The sequence below is a fragment of the Ctenopharyngodon idella genome, chromosome 10, assembly GCF_019924925.1.
Source record: "Ctenopharyngodon idella isolate HZGC_01 chromosome 10, HZGC01, whole genome shotgun sequence".
Taxonomy (NCBI): domain Eukaryota; kingdom Metazoa; phylum Chordata; class Actinopteri; order Cypriniformes; family Xenocyprididae; genus Ctenopharyngodon; species Ctenopharyngodon idella.
The window spans coordinates 49,467,228-49,488,704 of NC_067229.1; the positions used below are offsets into that span (position 1 = coordinate 49,467,228).

General features: G+C 37.2%; 1 long non-coding RNA gene across 11 annotated transcripts in view; it reads right to left on the reverse strand.

The window, feature by feature from the left end:
• LOC127521703 (uncharacterized) overlaps positions 1-21,477 on the reverse strand; it is a 163,083-nt gene that overhangs the window by 25,577 nt on the left and 116,029 nt on the right. For 8 of the 11 annotated variants that reach the window (XR_007932449.1, XR_007932446.1, XR_007932447.1 and 5 more), the window contains exons 5-7: positions 11,385-11,507; positions 10,928-11,050; positions 9,004-9,203 (exon numbers count right to left, since the gene is read on the reverse strand). This is a non-coding gene — a long non-coding RNA (uncharacterized LOC127521703). Of the gene's footprint in view, positions 1-9,003; positions 9,204-10,927; positions 11,051-11,384; positions 11,508-11,591; positions 12,543-21,477 lie in introns of those variants that run through there. The other 3 variants (XR_007932443.1, XR_007932448.1, XR_007932450.1) reach the window with 2 other exon arrangements.

Sequence of the window (21,477 nt, forward strand, 5' to 3'; positions counted from 1 at the left end):
TCAAAGCGAATGTTCTTTCACTCTTCCATTTGTCCGGTTATCGACAGACTCAAGCATGTGGAGCTTGTCAGAAACTGAATGTGCATGTATACTGTATCAGTGTAGACAGCGTCAGTGATTATAATGGGTTCTGTTCGCGTTTGACGTGACGCTCACATTCAGTGTAGGAAAATTTCAGCCGTTAAGTGACTGAACATCAGTGGGCGGGGCCTATGATGTGATGATGGGTGGGGCCTATGGTGTAATGATGTATAACTGGTCGATGTCTTGCTCTGGAGGCGGGCATATGCAAATGCATTTTTTGTGTGACATCACAAATCACCCAATATCAAAATGAGCCATTTTTGGAGTTGGCTTAACTAAATCCTACATTTATAATGAGGAGAACGTTTTAAGCTCTGAAATTTGCAGTATGTTTTAATGGTACAAAGACCTCTTATATGTCAAAAGATCAAGGCAAATTTGACTTCTCATGTCATGACCCTTTTAAGAAAAATGCTGTGATTTGAGCGAGTCTGAAGAGGCTTTATGTAAGTGAAAATTTAGATCAAGTTTCAATATCAACTGATATCATCTGATTATGAACTGATTATCATCAGTTGAGCTTACTGAAACACTCTTTGAAAGCAAAACTCAAGTTTCCTCAAATCATGTGTTGTTGAGGAGAGAGTGCTGGTGTTTTTCTAAGTGATCAGATGCACCATTTTCACCTGCTAGACCAGAAAACAGCTGAAAAAATCCCTCAGATGTACACTGAACAAAGACCCGAGCCACATCTACAGACCAGAAGATCACTGAGCATTCTAGCAACCACTCAGAACACCTTAGCAACCAACCAGGATACCTTAGCAACCACTCAGAACACCCTAACAACAAATCTGAGTTCCCTAATAACCACACTGAGTACCCTAGCAACAATGCAGATTACCCTAGCAACTAGCCAGAACTCCCTAACAGCCACCCACTGTACCTTAGCAACAACTCAAAACACCCAAGCAACAAACCTGAGTTCCCTAGCAACCACACTGAGTACCCTAGCAAGCATTCAGATTACCCTAGCAACTACCCAGAACACCCTAACAACCACCCAGTGTACCTTAACAACCACTCAAATCACCCTAGCAACAAACCTGAGTTCTCTAGCAACCACACTGAGTACCCTAGCAACCATGCAGATCACCATAGCAACTACCCAGAACACCCTAGCAACTAACCGGGGTAGCTTAACAACCACTCAGAACACCTTAACAACAAATCTGAGTTCCCTAACAACCACGCTGAGTACCCTAACAACCACACTGAGTACCCTAGCAACCATGTAGACTACCCTAGCAACTACCCAGAACACCCTAACAACCACCCACTGTACCTTAGCAACCACTCAAAACACCCTAGCAAAAAACCTGAGTTCTCTAGCAACCACACTAAGTACCCTAGCAACCACGCAGAACACCCTAGCAACTAACCAGGGTACCTTAGCAACCACTCAAAACACCCTGACAACAAACCTGAGTACCCTAGCAACCATGAAGATCACCCTAACAACCACCCAGAACACCCTAGCAACAAACCTGAGTTCCCTAGCAGCCACACTGAGTAACCTAGCAACCATGCAGATCAACCTAGCAACCACGCAGATCACCCTAGAAACCACCCAGAGTACCGTAGCAACCACTCAGATCACCCTAGCAACAAACCTGAGTTCCCTAGCAACCACCCAGAGTACCCATGCAACCATGAAGATCACCCTTGCAACCACTCAAAGTACTCTATCAATCACCCAGAACACCCTTGCAGCCACCCGGAGTACCCTAGCAACCACCCAGAACATTCTAGCAACCACCCAGAGTACCCTAGCAACCACTCAGCAGACTAACACCACTTGTAGCTGCATTTTGACATTTTCTAAATAAAATGTGAGGAGAGATCTCAAGACTGATATTTAACTTGCGTCTAGTTAAATATTTCTCTTCTAATCTCTCATACTGCATTCATCACACTGCAGCAGAAATGAGATGATATTGCTTTTTGGCTTCTTTGATGTAAATTCAGCCATTGTGAGTTTATATCCAGAGCTCCTGTCTGTGGAATTTCCAGATGGAATCACAGTAATTGACACGGAGCAAAAGCTGGTTCTGTGTCCCCAGGGAGGAGAGCGTGAGGGCTTTGGGTTAAAGTCTGGTTTTAAACAGGACGTATGAAGTGGAGGAGGGGGTTTGCAGACGAACCCTCAGGTGAGCTCTACGGGGAAGCTGCTCGGAGAAACCGAAGTTTCTGAAGCTGGAGAAAGGGAAACATATGTCAGCAGTGTGAATCTAGTGATCCTCGTGAATCATCTCACAGGAGAACAGTAGCTGCAGTTCAACCGCCGAACACCATAATTATGCGGCACTTCAAGCAGTGACGATGGGAATTTTCTGATGATTCATTAGCTAGAGAACAAAACCGGCCTGAACCTGCACGTCCACCTAGTTCTGTCAACAGAGCCGCTGCGACTTGCCCTGTAAGTCATTTCATGTAATTTTGTGGTAATCCTAGAAGGCTGAACGGAGCATTTTTCTCTTGTGGTTAAAGGTGTAATGGTCCCATCAGTCTGAAAGCACTCAATTTTCATTCCATCTTCGAACACCTGGAGTGTGTCTTTGCGAAGGGCATCACTTGTGTGAACAATAGGGAGTATGTCAACAACCTTTCACAGACAAGGCATATTTATATCTGTTTTAGAGCAACAAAGACATACTGGTATTTTTCTGGATGTTCTTGAGCTGAAGAATGCTATCACATCATGTTCCCATTTAGTAAGCTTTGCACACACCACCTCTCAGAACTCTCGACATGGTCAAAGCTAGCAGAATACATTATGTAAAGAATAACTGACGACAGCCATTGAATTATTATGTTGGCTTGACAAAGCCAACATACTGATCTACTGTTTAAGCTGCTTCTTCATCTTCTTCTTCTGAGACAAAATTTTAAACAGTATCTCCTCCTAGGGCTTTCAAGCTACAACCACCAAACTCGGCTCAGACCTTCAGACTGTTCTGACTCAGTATGCTGCATGTAAGTGATCGGAATTATGGTTTTCGTTAAACGGACGATCAAAACTATGAAAAGTCCCATAGACTTTCATTGAGAGGGTCAAAACTTTTGTACAATAAGACTTATAGAGTATTTAAGCTGTCACTAACAAAGCTTAATGACTGTCCTAGGACAGCATGCTAAAATATACTAGCAAAATGCTAATTAAAGCTAGCAATGTGTTAAATCATGTTAAAAATGTGGTAAATCATGATAGAAACATGCTAGCAATGTGCTAATTCTTGCTAGCAACGTGTTAAAACATGCTAGTAACATGCTAATCATGCTGACAACATGTTAAATAATGCTAGCAATGTTAGAAAACATGCTAATGACACTAACGGAATGTTAGCAATATGCTAATGATCTTAGCAACATGTTAGCAACATGCTAATCATGCTGATAAAATGTTAAAACATGCTAACAAACATGTTAAATCATGTTAGAAACATGCTAGCAAAATGCTAATCATGCTAGCAACATAATTCATGTTAGCAACATGTTAAATCATGCTATGAACATGTTAATTTATGTTAGCAATGCTAATTCATGTTAGCAAAAACATGCTAGAAACATGCTAATCATGCTGACATGTTAAAACATGCTAACAGCAATGCTAGATCATGCTAGCAACGTTAAAACATGCTAGTAACATGTTAATCATGCTAACATGTTATAAAAATGCTAATGATGCTACCAACATGTTAGCAACATGTTAATCATGCTGACAACATGTGAAAACATGCTAATCATGCTACCAACATGTTAGCAAAATTTTAGTAATGCTGACAACATGTTAAAACATGCTAATGATGTTACCAACATGTTAACAACATGTTAATAATGCTGACAAAATGTTAAAACATGTCAGCAATGTGTTAAAACATGATAGCAGAATGCTAATCATGCTGACATGTTAAAACATACTAACAACATGCTAAATCATGCTAGCAACATTAGCAAATATGCTAATTATGCTAGCAACATGTTAGCAACATGCTAATGATGTTAATAACATGTTAGCAAAATGCAAATCATGCTGACAAAATGCTAAATCATGTTAACAGCATGCTAAGCATACTAACAACATAATTCATGCTATGAACATGCTAATTCATGCTAGCAACGTTAAAATATGCTAGTAACATGCTAATCATGCTGACAATATGTTAAATAATGCTATGAACATGCTAATTCATGTTAGTAATGTTAAAACACGCTAGCAACATGCTAAATCATGTTAGCAATGTGATTTTAAGTTATTTCAATTCAAACTTTAAGATAAGGCTTTGTCAAGCCAACATCAAAATTTGTTTGCAAACTTTAGTTAGAAAATAATGCACACCCAGGTGGTAATGCAGCCATGATGCGAAGCGGTGTGCATTATTTTCTAATAATTAAACGGACCAGAGTTAATTATTCCGCTTCTACGGTTAACACATCTCAAGACACTGTTCAAATGTTGTATTTCAAAATATTTGTCAGGTTTTGGTCCTTGAAATGCTCGTGTGTGTAGGACTAATGTCTTACTTAATGTAGTATAACTAAATATATTAAAGTGTTATCTTATTATTATTTTCCAATCGAGGAGCTCTTAAAAAATCAACATAAATTCACAACCCATTTTACAAAACTCTCACAATTTCTATATCCAGACACCAGATGGATTGAAGCATCACCGTGGTGCATTTTGATTTCTCATAGAGGGCAGAGGATGATGGGAAAACTATCGAGCGGCATTAACTGCGAGCTCCTGGCTGCATGGAAGCACTGAGAGAATATTATGATGTTTACTGTAATGCCTGCCACCGTTCATATTCCATATCAGCGTGTGCAGAGACAATCAGAGGGCTTGTGCAGCACTTCAAAGCGTGTGTGAGGAGTGCAGAGGGCGACCGCGAGCATTCAGTGTCACTCAAGATACTGTACAACCCCTCTGTAAACAACCGCAGGAAAGACACGGAGACGAGCCGCTGTTCTGGCACCATTAAAATTGAATTGTTTCCGAGGGAACGTGCGTGAGGAAATGAGTGCGGAAATACAGAAAGAAAACACGTTTGATCAAAGGTAACATATACTCTGTTCCAAAAACTAGCAGAGTTGCCTATTAAGGAAACATCCTAACTGAAATGAACGCTCTACGTAGGCTAGTTTGATGTTGCTAAGACAACACGATACTTTAATAAGCATAAAAAATACAAATGTTAATATACAGTACAATTTAAAAAATACTGGGTTAAAAACAATGAAAATGGACAAACCCAGTGAATTGGGCTGTTTTAACCCAGCGAATTGGATTGTTTTAACCCAGTGATTGGGTTGTTTTAACCCAGTGAATTGGATTGTTTTAACCCAGCAATTGGGTTGTTTTAACCCAGTGAATTGGCTGTTTTAACCCAGTGAATTGGATTGTTTTAACCCAGCAATTGGATTGTTTTAACCCAGTGAATTGCGTTGTTTTAACCCAGTGAATTGGATTGTTTTAACCCAGCGATGGGGTTGTTTTAACTCAGCGAATTGGCTGTTTTAACCCAGTGAATTGGCTGTTTTAACCCAGCGAATTTGGTTGTTTTAACCCAGTGAATTGGATTGTTTTAACCCAGCAATTGGGTTGTTTTAACCCAGTGAATTGGCTGTTTTAACCCAGCGAATTGGATTGTTTTAACCCAGCGATTGGGTTGTTTTAACCCAGCGAATTGGATTGTTTTAACCCAGCGAATTGGATTGTTTTAACCCAGCGAATTGGATTGTTTTAACCCAGCGAATTGGGTTGTTTTAACCCAGCGAATTGGATTGTTTTAACCCAGCGAATTGGATTGTTTTAACCCAGCGATGGCGTTGTTTTAACCCAGCGATGGGGTTGTTTTAACCCAGTGAATTGGATTGTTTTAACCCAGCGATGGGGTTGTTTTAACCCAGTGAATTGGATTGTTTTAACCCAGCAATTGGGTTGTTTTAACCCAGTGAATTGGCTGTTTTAACCCAGTGAATTGGATTGTTTTAACCCAGCAATTGGGTTGTTTTAACCCAGTGAATTAACTGTTTAAACCCAGTGAATTGGATTGTTTTAACCCAGCGATGGGGTTGTTTTAACCCAGTGAATTGGATTGTTTTAACCCAGCGATGGGGTTGTTTTAACCCAGCGATGGGGTTGTTTTAACCCAGTGAATTGGATTGTTTTAACCCAGCAATTGGGTTGTTTTAACCCAGTGAATTGGATTATTTTAACCCAGCGATTGGGTTGTTTTAACCCAGTGAAATGGATTGTTTTAACCCAGCGATGGGGTTGTTTTAACCCAGTGAATTGAATTGTTTTAACCCAGCGATGGGGTTGTTTTAACCCAGTGAATTGGATTGTTTTAACCCAGCGATGGGGTTGTTTTAACCCAGCGAATTGGCTGTTTTAACCCAGTGAATTGGCTGTTTTAACCCAGCGAATTGGGTTGTTTTAACCCAGCGATTGGGTTGTTTTAACCCAGTGAAATTGATTATTTTAACCCAGCAAATTGGGTTGTTTTAACCCAGGGAAATGGATTGTTTTAACCCAGTGAATTGGATTATTTTAACCCAGCGATTGGGTTGTTTTAACCCAGGGAAATGGATTGTTTTAACCCAGCGATGGGGTTGTTTTAACCCAGTGAATTGGGTTGTTTTAACCCAGTGAATTGGATTGTTTTAACCCAGCGAATTGGGTTGTTTTAACCCAGTGATTGGGTTGTTTTAACCCAGGGAAATGGATTGTTTTAACCCAGTGAATTGGATTATTTTAACCCAGCGATTGGGTTGTTTTAACCCAGTGAAATGGATTGTTTTAACCCAGCGATGGGGTTGTTTTAACCCAGTGAATTGGATTGTTTTAACCCAGCGATGGGGTTGTTTTAACCCAGCGAATTGGCTGTTTTAACCCAGTGAATTGGCTGTTTTAACCCAGCGAATTGGGTTGTTTTAACCCAGCGATTGGGTTGTTTTAACCCAGTGAAATGGATTATTTTAACCCAGCAAATTGGGTTGTTTTAACCCAGGGAAATGGACTGTTTTAACCCAGTGAATTGGATTATTTTAACCCAGCGATTGGGTTGTTTTAACCCAGGGAAATGGATTGTTTTAACCCAGCGATGGGGTTGTTTTAACCCAGTGAATTGGGTTGTTTTAACCCAGTGAACTGGATTGTTTTAACCCAGCGAATTGGGTTGTTTTAACCCAGTGATTGGGTTGTTTTAACCCAGGGAAATGGATTGTTTTAACCCAGTGAATTGGCTGTTTTAACCCAGTGAATTGGATTGTTTTAACCCAGCAATTGGGTTGTTTTAACCCAGTGAATTGGCTGTTTTAACCCAGCGAATTGGATTGTTTTAACCCAGCGATTGGGTTGTTTTAACCCAGCGAATTGGATTGTTTTAACCCAGCGAATTGGGTTGTTTTAACCCAGTGAATTGGCTGTTTTAACCCAGCGATTGGGTTGTTTTAACCCAGTGAATTGGATTGTTTTAACCCAGCAATTGGGTTGTTTTAACCCAGTGAATTGGCTGTTTTAACCCAGCGAATTGGATTGTTTTAACCCAGTGAATTGGATTGTTTTAACCCAGCGATGGGGTTGTTTTAACCCAGTGAATTGGATTGTTTTAACCCAGCAATTGGGTTGTTTTAACCCAGCGAATTGGATTGTTTTAACCCAGTGAATTGGATTATTTTAACCCAGTGATTGGGTTGTTTTAACCCAGTGAAATGGATTGTTTTAACCCAGTGATTGGGTTGTTTTAACCCAGTGAAATGGATTGTTTTAACCCAGCGAATTGGGTTGTTTTAACCCAGTGATTGGGTTGTTTTAACCCAGGGAAATGGATTGTTTTAACCCAGTGATTGGGTTGTTTTAACCCAGCGAAATGCGTGTTTTAACCCAGCAAATTGGGTTGGTTTAACCCAGAAAATGGATTGCTTTATATGAGTTCCTGGATTGTACTATATTCTATATTTTTATATATACACTCTAAAAAATGTTGGGTTAAAAACAACCCAAGTTGGGTTGAAAATGGACAAACCCAGGTTAATTTTAAGCAAGCAATACACTAATTTTTAAACAATAGTTGAGTTAAATAAAACTACCCAGCAGGTTTGGCAAACATTTAACCCAACCGCTGGGTTAAAACAACTCAATCACTGGGTTTGTCCATTTTCAGCCCAACTTGGGTTGTTTTTAACCCAACATTTTTTAGAGTGTATATATAAAAATATAGAATATAGTACCTCAGCAACCACTCAGAACACTTAACATGAGATTAATAAACGCTGTAGGAGTGTTGTTCATTCTCAGTTCATGTTAGCTTATGTTAACAAATGAAACTTATTGTCAGGTGTTACAATTTCTCTCATTTTGTGCTGCATATTGAATGAATTGTCTCTGAGTTTTGCATTGCATTATGGGATCAACAAGCCACAAGAAGATATCTTAGAAGGAAGCTTAATTATGATGCAATTATGAATGCAACGTATTGTAAGTGGCTTTGGATAATAAATAAATGTATAATTATTCCACTTAACTTCTGGAAGAGCCATGTTGTCTTGGTAGGCAGCTCACTAGTTTTTGGAACAGTTATTGATAAAACTGCAGTCCTGTATTATTCATTGTGATAGTTCAAACATTTTAAACACTTCAAACATTAAATCTAGCTTTTCCACGCTATCGTAGCTCTTTTGAAAAATTAACTCTAATGTAAGCAATATTGCTGCATGCCGGTGTGATCGCAGCTGCAGGCCTCTCCGCGCTGTCAGCGTGATTGACGACTCGGACGGCGCATGAATTTCAAATCCCGGGTGAACACGAGGGCCAGGGAGCGCGAGCAGGTACAGAAGTCATGAAACGGGACTGGAGATCGAGCAATTACAACTTATTGCATGCAAAGCAGAGGTGGACGAGTTGCTCCTCACCGGAGCGTGACTCTGCTGGATCGGCCCTCAAACAGACTCCTCGAGTCAATTACGTGCTGAATGTAAATCCGCCGGGTCTCGAGCCGGTTCAGACTCGGGCGTCTCGCTTTCTTGAGTGAACCCAGGCATGTCTGACTCTCCTCAGCATCAACAAACTCCTCTATTATGCATCTGCTTAGATTTTCTTTTTGTTCTGAAACCTGCTGGAGACAGAATGAGTAAGTGTGACGGCCTCCGCTTACAATCAACAACTACAACACAATTCATTCAGATTCTGGCAATGAGAGCACTGGCACAAACGAGCTTTACACACAAACAATAATGCTTATCCTACACAGAAAAGGCAATAATATAGAATTACACATTACAAAGCATTCATATTCAGAGAAACCGCAGGAAGTGTGTCAAAATGAGCTACAACTGTAATAACGGCGGTGTAATATCAAACAATAGAGCTGAGCTAGAGGACGTGTTTTACAGGTTTCATGCATTAGCGCTGCTGATGTGTCTGTAGTGTGAAGCACATATGTTTCTCACAGTGATTGCAGTGCTGATATCAATTACACTGTTTGCCCTCTGGTAAAATCAAAAACTCTCCTTGACAAATTCTTTAAAAGCTCCAGATTGCCTGAAGATGATGAGATGCACCGCACTGCATTAACAGATGGCCGTTATATGATGCGAGTTTGAACTAAACGAACTTCACGATGCACATAATGTATATGAATGCATGCCTGTATATACTGTATATACACACACTGAATACTACAGAAAACACTGAGTACAGATAGATAGATAGATAGATAGATAGATAGATAGAATTAAATATGTAAATAAATCAGAAATTAAGAGAAATAATAAATAGAAATAAAAACAAACAAATAAATAAATTAATAAATCAGAAATGAAGAGAAATAAATAAATAGAAATAAAAACAGACAAATAAATAAATTAATTAATAAATGAGAAATAAAAAATAAATAATTAGTAAACAGAAATAAAAACAAACAAATTAATAAAGTTAAATAAATAAATACATAAATATAAATAAATATAATTAATCAATCAATCAATAAATACATACATAAAGAGAAATAAATATGTAAATAAATAAATGAGAAATTAAGAGATAAATAATGAATAAACAAACATGTAAACAAATAAAATAAATAAAAATAAATAATAAATAAATAAAGATAAATAAAAAGAAATAAATAATAAGTGAATGAATAAATGAATGAATAAATAAATACATAAATAAATATATAAATATAAATAATCAGTCAATCAATCAATAATGAGAAATATGTAAATAAACAAATGAGAAATAAATAAATAGAAATAAAAACAGACAAATAAACAAGTAATAATAAATAAATTAGAAATAAGCTCAATCAATAAATTATTAGTAAATAGAAATAAAAACAAACAATTTAAATAATCAATCAATAAATAAATAAATACATAAAGACAAATAAATATGTAAATAAATGAGAAATAAAGAGAGATAAATAATGAATAAATGAATCAATCAATCAATAAATAAATAATAAGAAATAAAGTTGTAAATAAATAAATGATAAATAAAAAACAAATAATGAATAAATAGACAAATAAATAAATAAAGACAAATAAAAAGAAATAAATAATAAGTGAATGAATAAATGAATTAATTAATAAATAAATATAAATAATCAATTAATAAAAAAGTAAATAAAAAAAAAAAAAGATTAATAAAGAGAGATACATACTGAATAAATAAATATGTAAACAAAATAAATAAACAAAAAATAAATATAAATAAATAAATGAAAAATAAATATGTAAATAAAGAAAAAATATAGAAATAAAAATAAAAAGAGAAATAAAAACAAACAAACAAATAGATAAAAACTTAGGTGAGTTTTGTTAACGCTAAACTCACCATCATGATGTTAGAGTTTTGTGGGTGGTTGCCAGGGCGTTGCTATGCAGTTGGGTATTTGTGGTGGTTGCTAGGTGGTTTCTAGGTGGTCTTTGTGATATTCTGGTCTGTATGACTCGGGTCCTGTGGAATGTGAATGATAAAGTTTCATGAAAAGTAAGGTTTAAAATGTAGTGGTTTGAATAACAGTAATTGTGTTTTTTGACTGTGATACAAACACCACTAAAAATAAATAAATTTGAAATGCATTTCCTTTCTTATCAAACAGCAGTGAAATGTGGTGCTTGTCTTTCTGTTCTTCCCAAAAAAATAAAAAATAAAAATAAAATAAAATACAAAAAGCAAACAAGATCACATGTGAAATCATTCAGAGTTTCAGGACACGTAATGATTCTTTGATTCTGCTGCGTTTTGTTCAACCTGTTGCAGATGTGCCACAGTGACATGTCACTATTACCCAGCAGGCTTTTCCGGCGCTGCGTGATTGAACACGGCCGTAACGCGCTCTTTTCATCATGGCCAGTTCTGTTCTCTTCCAGGGGGCCGCTTTAGAGTTTCAATTAAAAACAGCTGCGAAGTCCTAAAACCCAAATGAAAATAATGTCACAATGCAAACAAACAACATACATGTTCTTATTTCTTTCAGTATTTTGCATTGAAATACCGTATGACCCGGACATGAGTTTCCTGAGATTCAGCCGTTTTCCTACAAGGTCTCACTCATGAAGTCACATGATCTCATGATGTTTGGTGTGAGTGAGCTGTGCCTGTGTTTGAATGCATGAACAGCTGGACTGCCCCCTGGAGGCCTGACAGAGCACTTCTGCTGTTTGACCACAGACACAATCATCAATCCATCACAAGCACAATACTCTCATATGAGGAGAGTATTGATGCATATTCAGAATAGATGTGTTTATGTTGCTCCCGCCAGCACTCCAATCATACAATACTAAATATCAGCAAGATCTAAAATGTCCAGATCCATGAATAATGTATGGCAGACAGACAGCTGGTGCCCTTCACAGATGAAGTTTATAGAGATTCTGTTTCTCCAGCACTGAATCGATAGACATTCTGTTTTTATTTCACAGTAGTTCTTATAGAAAACAAAAATATGGCTGTCAAACCCATCATGCATTGCTGATGTATCTTTTATCACTCCTTATATGGACACAGACGAAGGGCAAATGCGTTATAACATGCTCTGACCAAAAGCATGCAGGCTGAACCCGGCCGAGCTTCATCTATAATTCAGCATTTAATTTAATCAGAAAGGCAGATCTCTGTGGAGGAAATAATGCCTCATATCCCACACCCTAACTGAGCTAATAAAGAGCATGCTGGGATACGAGAGCACCGGTCTCAGCCATCAACAGGTTCAGACACCCGCCGTCAGACGCTGAAACACACGAATCTGAGACATTTTGAAAAGCCATGCTGTGGTGCTTCATACTATATATTATGGAAGCTTGTTTCCACCACAGAATAAAAAATAATAGTAGTTTTGTCTTGAAATTTTTGTCTTGAGAGTTTACATCTCGCAATTCTGAGATTACCTCTCACAATTCCAAGTTTACATCTCGCAATTCTGAGTTTACATCTCACAATTCCAAGTTTACATCTCGCAATTCCGAGTTTACATCTCGCAATTCTGAGTTTACATCTCGCAATTCCAAGTTTACATCTCGCAATTCCGAGTTTACATCTTGCAATTCCAAGTTTACATCTCGCAATTCCGAGTTTACATCTTGCAATTCCAAGTTTACATCTCGCAATTCTGAGTTTACCTCTCACAATTCCAAGTTTACATCTCGCAATTCTGAGATTACGTATCAGAATTCTGAGTTTACATCTCGCAATTCCGAGTTTGCATTTTGCAATTCCAAGTTTACATCTCGCAATTCCGAGTTTACTTCTCACAATTCCAAGTTTACATCTCGCAATTCCGAGTTTAAATCTCACAATTCCGAGTTTACATATCACAATTCCAAGTTTACACCTCGCAATTCCGAGTTTACATCTCACAATTCCAAGTTTACATATCACAATTCCGAGTTTACACCTCGCAATTCCGAGTTTACATCTCACAATTCCAAGTTTACATATCGCAATTCTGAGTTTACGTCTCGCAATTCTGAGATTATCTCTCACAATTCCAAGTTTACATCTTGCAATTCCGAGTTTACATCTCGCAATTCCAAGAATTCTGAGTTTATATCTCACTTTTATTTTTGTTTGTTTCTGTCACAGAATTTTTATCTCACAATTCCGATGTTTTTCTCGTCATTGTATCTCACAACTTGGGCTTTTCTTCTCAGAATTGCGAGTATATATACTGTGTGCAATTCTGAGTTTATACCTCTCAATTCTGAGAATTATAAGAAAAAAAGTCAGAATTATGAGATACAAAATTCGCACTAATGAACTGGTCAGACTTTTTTTGATTTGTTTTTAGTTTGGTGCCACAAATAAGCTTCCATATCATACTCCATATTCAGTCCTCTTTCCACACAAATATGCTGTTGAATATTTATAGAGACATTAAACTCTTAATTGGTAATGCTTCAGAAATTGGGTACAGTAGAACAATCTCGGCCAGCTCACATGAGGCTCAGACAGCCCATAATTAGACATGTTACTGTAAGTGCACACAGAGAGTTCAGGGCTGTTCATTAGACTCCAATGCACGCGCATCTTCGGAGCTAATTTATGAAGCACACCTTTCCGAGGATCATTTCCCTCGTTCTCGGGGAAGTGCGGTAATATCCCTCCATTAAAGTGCATGGACAGCATTTCATTAGATCACGTCGAGTTAAAAGAGCAGGGCAGCCTCACGAGAGAAACAAGCCTCTATAATCAAGAGGTTTTACTGATGGAGATCATTGTCATTAAGACACAAACACAGCTGAGATGAATATAGCACAATGCAACACACATGAGCTGTAATCACGCTTACATGGGTTACATCACTTCACAACAGTCATATACAAAACATAAGGCAGATAATATTGCACTCGCAAACATTTAATCAAACAAAACTCACTTAAAGTAGTTCATATGACTCTTATTCACTCTTATGCACTGACAAACTTCCCACAATTCTGACTTTTTTCTCTGAATTCTCTGAACTTTATAGTTAATTATTATAGTTAACTGAAATTAAAACCAAAACTAAAACCATAAAAAAAAAAAAAAAAAAATTTTTTTGCTTGAAACAAACTAAATGTGAACTGAAATAAAATATAAAAAATTTAAACTTATTTTAGTTGTTTGCCAAGGCAACATTTTTCATTTTCCTTTAGTTTATCTGACTCAATGTACTAAAATAACTAAAACTAAAAATTATTAAAAACTATATAGACACATAAAAATGATAAAAACACAAAACCAAATTATTTAAGTAAAATGAAAATGAAAATATAAAAATAAAACTAATTCAAAATATTAATAAAAATATAATAGTATCTCAATGATACTAAAATAACACTGATTCTGAATTTACATCTCGCAGTTCTGTTTTTGTTTCCGCCATGAAATAAAAAAATTAAATTAAATTAATAAATAATAAAAAAAATTCTCGCAACTGTGAGTTTATACCTCAAAATTCTGACTGTTGTTCTCAGAGTTGCTAATTTATCTCAATATTTTTTTTCTCTGAATTGTCAGAAGTAAACTCGCAATTCTGAGTTTACTTCTCGCAATTCCGAGTTTACTTCTGACAATTCCGAGTTTACTTCTCGCAATTCCGAGTTTACATCTCGCAATTCTGAGTTTACATCTTGCAAATACGAGTTTATATCTTGCAATTCTGAGTTTACTTCCCGCAATTCCGAGTTTACTTCTGACAATTCCGAATTTACTTTTCGCAATTCCGAGTTTACTTCTGACAATTCCGAGTTTACTTCTCGCAATTCCAAGTTTACATCTTGCAATTCTGAGTTTACATCTCGCAATTCTGAGTTTACATCTCGCAATTCTGACTTCACATCTCGCAATTCCATGTTTACATCTCGCAATTCTGAGTTTACATCTCGCAATTCTGAGTTTACATCTCATAATTCTGAGTTTAGATCTCACAATTCCACGTTTATATCTAATAAAATTCTGAGTTTACACCTCAGTAATATCAGAAAATCATACAGGTGTTGACATGAGGCAGAATATTTTGTGATAGACCTTTGAAAAGATGGTTTGTTGGAGACTTTAAGTTGCTTTAATGTTTGTTGGTTTTCCAATTTTACATACACGCTTCTAAGAGGCTCGTGCTTGAAAGTAAAATGTGTTTAAAAGAGGTCAGATAATGATGTTTTACATTTCTGCTCTGACATTTCTGATTAGTTCAAGTTCCATTTTGGGGGGAAACAGGAGGCTTTGCAGTGGCAGAATGTGGAGCACTTCAAAAGTTCAACAAAACACACAGGATTCAGCGAGAGAGAGAGAGAGAGAGAGAGAGAGAGAGAGAGAGGAAGACTTTGTCAGAAACGATGAGCGGGATCTTTGATCTTCCTCTCTGAGCCCCGGAGGGTGACTATCGATTGTGCGGCAGAGGAAACGTGCGGCATCAGCTCCGAGCTGTGGGAAGGAGCGCCGTCACAGCCGACACTGAGCGACAGACCAAGCGGATCAGGCCCGACCCCGGCACACGGGGGGATACGGCTGAGAAAGACACGAACGCAGATGGAGGAATCTGTGGAGCACAACACTCGACTCCAGAACGCCAGTCTGAGAACAGCTTCAGGCTGAAATTAAGAGCTTCACTCATCACTGTAAACTCACACTCGATCTGCGTAAACCAAACCGAAATCTAAAAAAACAAACTGCATGTTAATAAAAGAAAAGCTGTTTCCCACAATGCAATGCACTAGACCTGAACCGCCCTTTACAATGACACATAAAGTGGTGATTTTTATCTGTTTCTTGTTCTCCTTCTGTTTATCTCAAGATAAAGGAGATCCTTCCCAACTTGAACCGCAATGTGAACATACTGTATATGAACTAATGAACAATACTGAGCTGCCTCTGACATTCATAAACACAGACTCGATGCATTATGTTCCTCATCAGTGGTGTAAAAACACCGGCGTCTGCTGCATTACTGTAAGATTCCAGCAGAGTTTCTGTCCAAAGCTCCTGAGAGCCTTGAATCCTGAAGTGTTTCTCTCTGGACGGGCTCCAGGGCCCGACTGATAAGACGGCATCAGCAGAAAGACGACAAGAGCTGCATCTCGCCTCTGAATGTGGAGCAGATGGTTGGCATAATGACCAGCTTTAGAATAATGACGAAACGGCTGAAGGACTGAACCGTGACGGCCTCTGTAACGCTGAAACACAACAGGACAATTACAAGAGCTGCGACTCTACGCACCGGTATTTATGCTCGGAAACACGCATTTTCACAAATGAAGTCAATAATGTCTGGAGAGAGATAACCTTTAGCATTCACATTCATCTCAATGAAGCACATTCATCTCCAGTTTCAGATACAGGTTGAGGAGATGTAAATGTCACGTGACTCCAGAGGTGCAGGAGAATGAAATCATGACAACATGGAATAGAATTAAAATAAATAAAATAAAATAAAATAATCCGTACACTAGAAAAATCGCTGAAAACTGAAAACAAACTTCTGATAGAAACATATGAGCAGGTTTTCTGCTTTGATTCTGATGTTTACTGGAGCTTGAAGAAACAACCTGTCACCCCGGCAGCTCCACACTGACACCAGGTTTGGATTGAGACGAGAAACAGATTGTGTTTCAACACAAACACAACACCATCACACCAGCAAACACAAACCATTTGCTGAGAGAAACACAGTAAAATGAACTGAAAATGGATCGGAATCTCAATACGAACTTCTAATTAATAATTAATACATTTCAGCATTTAATCTTCCTGCAGCGTTTGAGTGTTTTCAGACATGAAAATTAGTGTCACACTTTTATGAACAAAATAAAATAAAATAACCATAAAACATTTGCCAAAACTGAAATGTCACACTTTCACACTTTTATAAACCTCCAAAATAAAATAAAATAAATTATGATATATAAAATATGCTAAAAAAAACCCTGAAATGTGTCACACTTTCATGAGCCTTCAAAAAAAAAAAAAAAAAAAAATCAAATAAACACCCATACAAAACATACTAGAAAAAAACAAATCACAAAAGAGCAGCAGCTTCTGCCACGCGACACTCATGAAGCTCAGTCAGTTCAGTCTGTCTCTTTATACATCAGATCAGAGCCGCTGTCTCTCATTCCTCGCTGCTGTTAGACCTCGAGCCACATGTTCTCAATCTAAAACTGCCAGCATATATGATTTATCAACTCTCAAATGAGACCCGGTGGGAGTGAATCAATTAAGACAGAAGCAGACTGCTGAAGTACAAGCTAAAAAAGGTCAAAGAAAATATGACTCACTCTATAACATATAATCTATAAGTGAATCACACCGTAAACAAAAGTCACACATGCAACCGAAAAGACTAGCAGAATATCAAACTCGAAAATAAAAACTCACTCTAATGTCACAATTTTCATTTTAACTACTCAATTTGATATACTGTAAAGGATAAATTTGAACATTCTTATATATCCAACTTTATATAAAGAACTTTATGATAATATGGTTACAATTTACGACAAAATTTAAAAAACGACAGTTGAGATTTACTAGTATATATCGCTTTACATTAACATACTGTATTGTATACGGATAAATTTGGACATTCTTATATATCCATATGAACTGTACAATAATATGGTTACAATTTGTGAGGAAATAAGAAAAATTGACAGCTGAGAGTTGCTATATAGTATATATCGCTTTACGTGAACACTGTATGTATACGGATACATTTGGACATTCAAAAACATTAAATAAAGAGCTGGGCGATAATATAGTTACAATTTGCGATGTACAAGCAATCAAACAGTTGAGATTTGCTATGTAGTATAAATTGCTTTACGTGAACATACTGTATGCATGCGAATAAAGCTGGACATACTAATGTATCGAACTTTATATAAAAAGCTGTACGATAATATAGTTACAATTTGCGACAAAATAAAAAAATCATCAGTTGAGATTTGCCATATACAACCCGAATTCTGGAAATGTTGGAAATTTTTTTCAATTTGAATAAAATGAAAGCTAAAAGATTTTCAAATCACATGAGCCAATATTTTATTCACAATAAAACATAGATAACATAACAGAAGAAAATTTCATAACAGGAGAAATTTCACACTTTTATCCACTAAATGAGCTCATTTCAAATGTGATGCCTGCTACAGGTCACAAAAAAGTTGGCACGAGGGCAACAAATGGCTGAAAAGGCAAGAATTTTTTAAAAGATTCAGCTGGGAGAACATCTAGCAACTAATTAAGTGATATCAGGTCTGTAACACGATTAGCTATAAAAGGGATGTGTTAGAGAGTCTCTCAGAAGTAAAGATGGGCAGAGCTGTGAAAGAGTGCGTAAAAAGATTGTGGAATACTTTAAAAACAATGTTCCTCAACGTCAAATTGCAAAGGCTTTGCAAATCTCATCATCTACAGAGCATAACATCATCAAAAGATTCAGAGAAACTGGAGAAATCTCTGTGCGTAAGGGACAAGGCCGAAGACCTTTATCGGATGCTCGTGGTCTTCGGACCCTCAGACGACACTGCATCACTCATCGGCATGATTGTGTCAATGACATTACTAAATGGGCCCAGTAAAACTTCCAGAAACCACTGTCGGTAAACACAATCCGCCGTGCCATCTGCAGATGCCAACTAAAGCTCTATCATGCAGAAAGGAAGCCATATGTGAACATGGTCCAGAAGCGCCGTTGTGTCCTGTGGGCCAAGGCTCATTTAAAATGGACTGTTTCAAAGTGGAAAAGTGTTCTATGGTCAGACGAGTCCAAATTTAACATTCTTGTTAGAAATCACAGACGCCGTGTCCTCCGGGCTAAAGAGGAGGGAGACCTTCCAGCATCTCTGATGGTATGGAGGTGCATAAGTGCATACGGTATGGGCAGCTTGCATGTTTTGGAAGGCACTATGAATGCTGAAAGGTATATAAAGGTTTTAGAGCAACGTATGCTCCCCTCCGGATGATGTCTATTTCAGGGAAGACCTTGTGTATTCCAGCAGGACAATGCAAAACCACATACTGCAGCTATTACAACAGCATGGCTTCGTCGTAGAAGAGTCCGGCTGCTGAACTGGCCTGCCTGCAGTCCAGATCTTTCATCTATAGAGAACATTTGGTGCATCATTAACCGAAAAATACGTCAAAGACGACCACAAAACTCTTCAGCAGCTGGAAACCTATATCAGGCAAGAATGGGACCAAATTCCAACACCAAAACTCCAGAAACTCATAACCTCGATGCCCAGACATCTTCACACTGTTTTGAAAAGAAGAGGAGATGCTACACCATGGTAAACATGCCCCCGTCCCAACTATTTTGAGACCTGTAGCAGGCATCAAATTTGAAATGAGCTCATTTTGTGCATAAAATTGTAAAATTTTTCAGTTTAAACATTTGCTATGTTATCAAGTCAAGTCAAGTCACCTTTATTTATATAGTGCTTTTTACAATGTAGATTGTGTCAAAGCAGCTTTACATTGATAACTGGTACATTATTTGGCTGCACAGCAGCTCTTAAAAGAATAGTGTCAATGCAGGCAGATCAAAGCACTGTTGAATATCAAATGTCAAGTCATTCTTATATATCCAACTTTATATAAAGAACTGTACAATATTATGGTTATGTGACAAAATAAAAACGGCAGTTGAGATTTGCTAGTATATATCGCTTTACGTGAACATACTGTATTGTATACGGATAAATTTGAACATTCTTATATATCCAACTTTTTATAAAGAACTTTACGATAATATGGTTACAATACGACGAAAAAAAATGACAGCTGAGATTTTCTAGTATATATGGCTTTAGGTGAGTGTAAACGCTGTTAAACAGCCGCCCACCTGCAGTTATTCTAAGATGATCTATTAGCAGGTCTGTGGCAGAACTTGATACAGGACCGGTATTAATCAGAGGTTTAAGGAAACCGTTTCACTGTGGCATTTGGGTTTCCAGCCCCTGAATAATGAGGATTGTAGTGGTAAAATCGTCCAGTGGGTTTCTGATGATCTCTGGCAGGCAGAAGCCGAGCGCTCTGGAAGAGACAATGATTAATGATGCAGCACAATGTAGTGGTGTAGAGAAGTTTTAACTGATGCTTGCAGTATTCACTAATGAACTGCGAGTTGGCAGATGAAGTTTTGGGGGAAATGGGTCGTGGGCATGTGTGATGAATACAGCGGAACAGATGGAGGTTTGTTATCGGCTCTTTTCTCAAGAACTGTATCCTTGGAAACCGTGTGGGCTGTGTCACATTCGAACATTCCGCTGCAGTAAACCGTTAGAAGAACAACACGCATCACTAATGTGGCCTAAACAGCAAACGTGCTGGACACGGTTACTAGAGTTTGGGAAATGTCACTTTATTTGTTTTGAATCTATCTATCGCTAACAGCTCAGTGACTAGCATAGGACATGCTGCCAACATGTATTTAACTGAAACATGCTTGCAATGTGATGAACTAGCAATTACATAGCAACACTCTAGCAACCACCCAGAACATCCTAGAACCACATAGCAACCTGTTTGATTGATAAACTGCATTACAACTATCTTCAATCTTAATTGTTTCAAACTTCAAGCTTTTAAAAACTGCTTTATACTTAAAACCCTCAAATTTCAAGCTATTAAATCTACTTCAATCTTAAAACTGCTTCAAACTTCAAGCTTTTAAAACTACTTTAAACATAAAACCTTCAAACTTCAGGCTTTTAAAACTACTTTAAACTTAAAACCTTCAAACTTCAAGCTTTTAAACTTAAAACCTTCAAACTTCAAGCTATTAAATCTACTTCAATCTTAAAACTGCTTCAAACTTCAAGCTTTTAAAACTACTTTAAACTTAAAACCTTCAAACTTCAAGCTATTAAATCTACTTCAATCTTAAAACTGCTTCAAACTTCAAGCTTTTAAAACTACTTTAAACTTAAAACCTTCAAACTTCAAGCTATTAAATCTACTTCAATCTTAAAACTGCTTCAAACTTCAAGCTTTTAAAACTACTTCAAACTTAAAACCTTAAAATGTCAAGCTATTAAATCTACTTTAAACTTAAAACCTTCAAACTTCAAGCTTCTAAAATTACTTTATACTTAAAACCTTCAAACTTCAAGCTTTTAAACTTAAAACCTTCAAACTTCAAGTTAATAAATCTACCTCAGTCTTAAAACTGCTTCAAACTTTAAGTTTTTAAAACTAATTATCCCAAGGTTTCACAGACAAGGTTAAAATCCCAGACTAAAATGCATGTTTAAGCTGTTTTAACGGAAAGCAACTTCATATCTGACATATCTTAAAAGCGCCTATTGTTTTGTCTCAAGATGCACACCAGTAATATAGTTATAAAAGCTACTTAAATATCCTAATTGAACTAAGGCTTAATCCTGGCTTAATCTAAG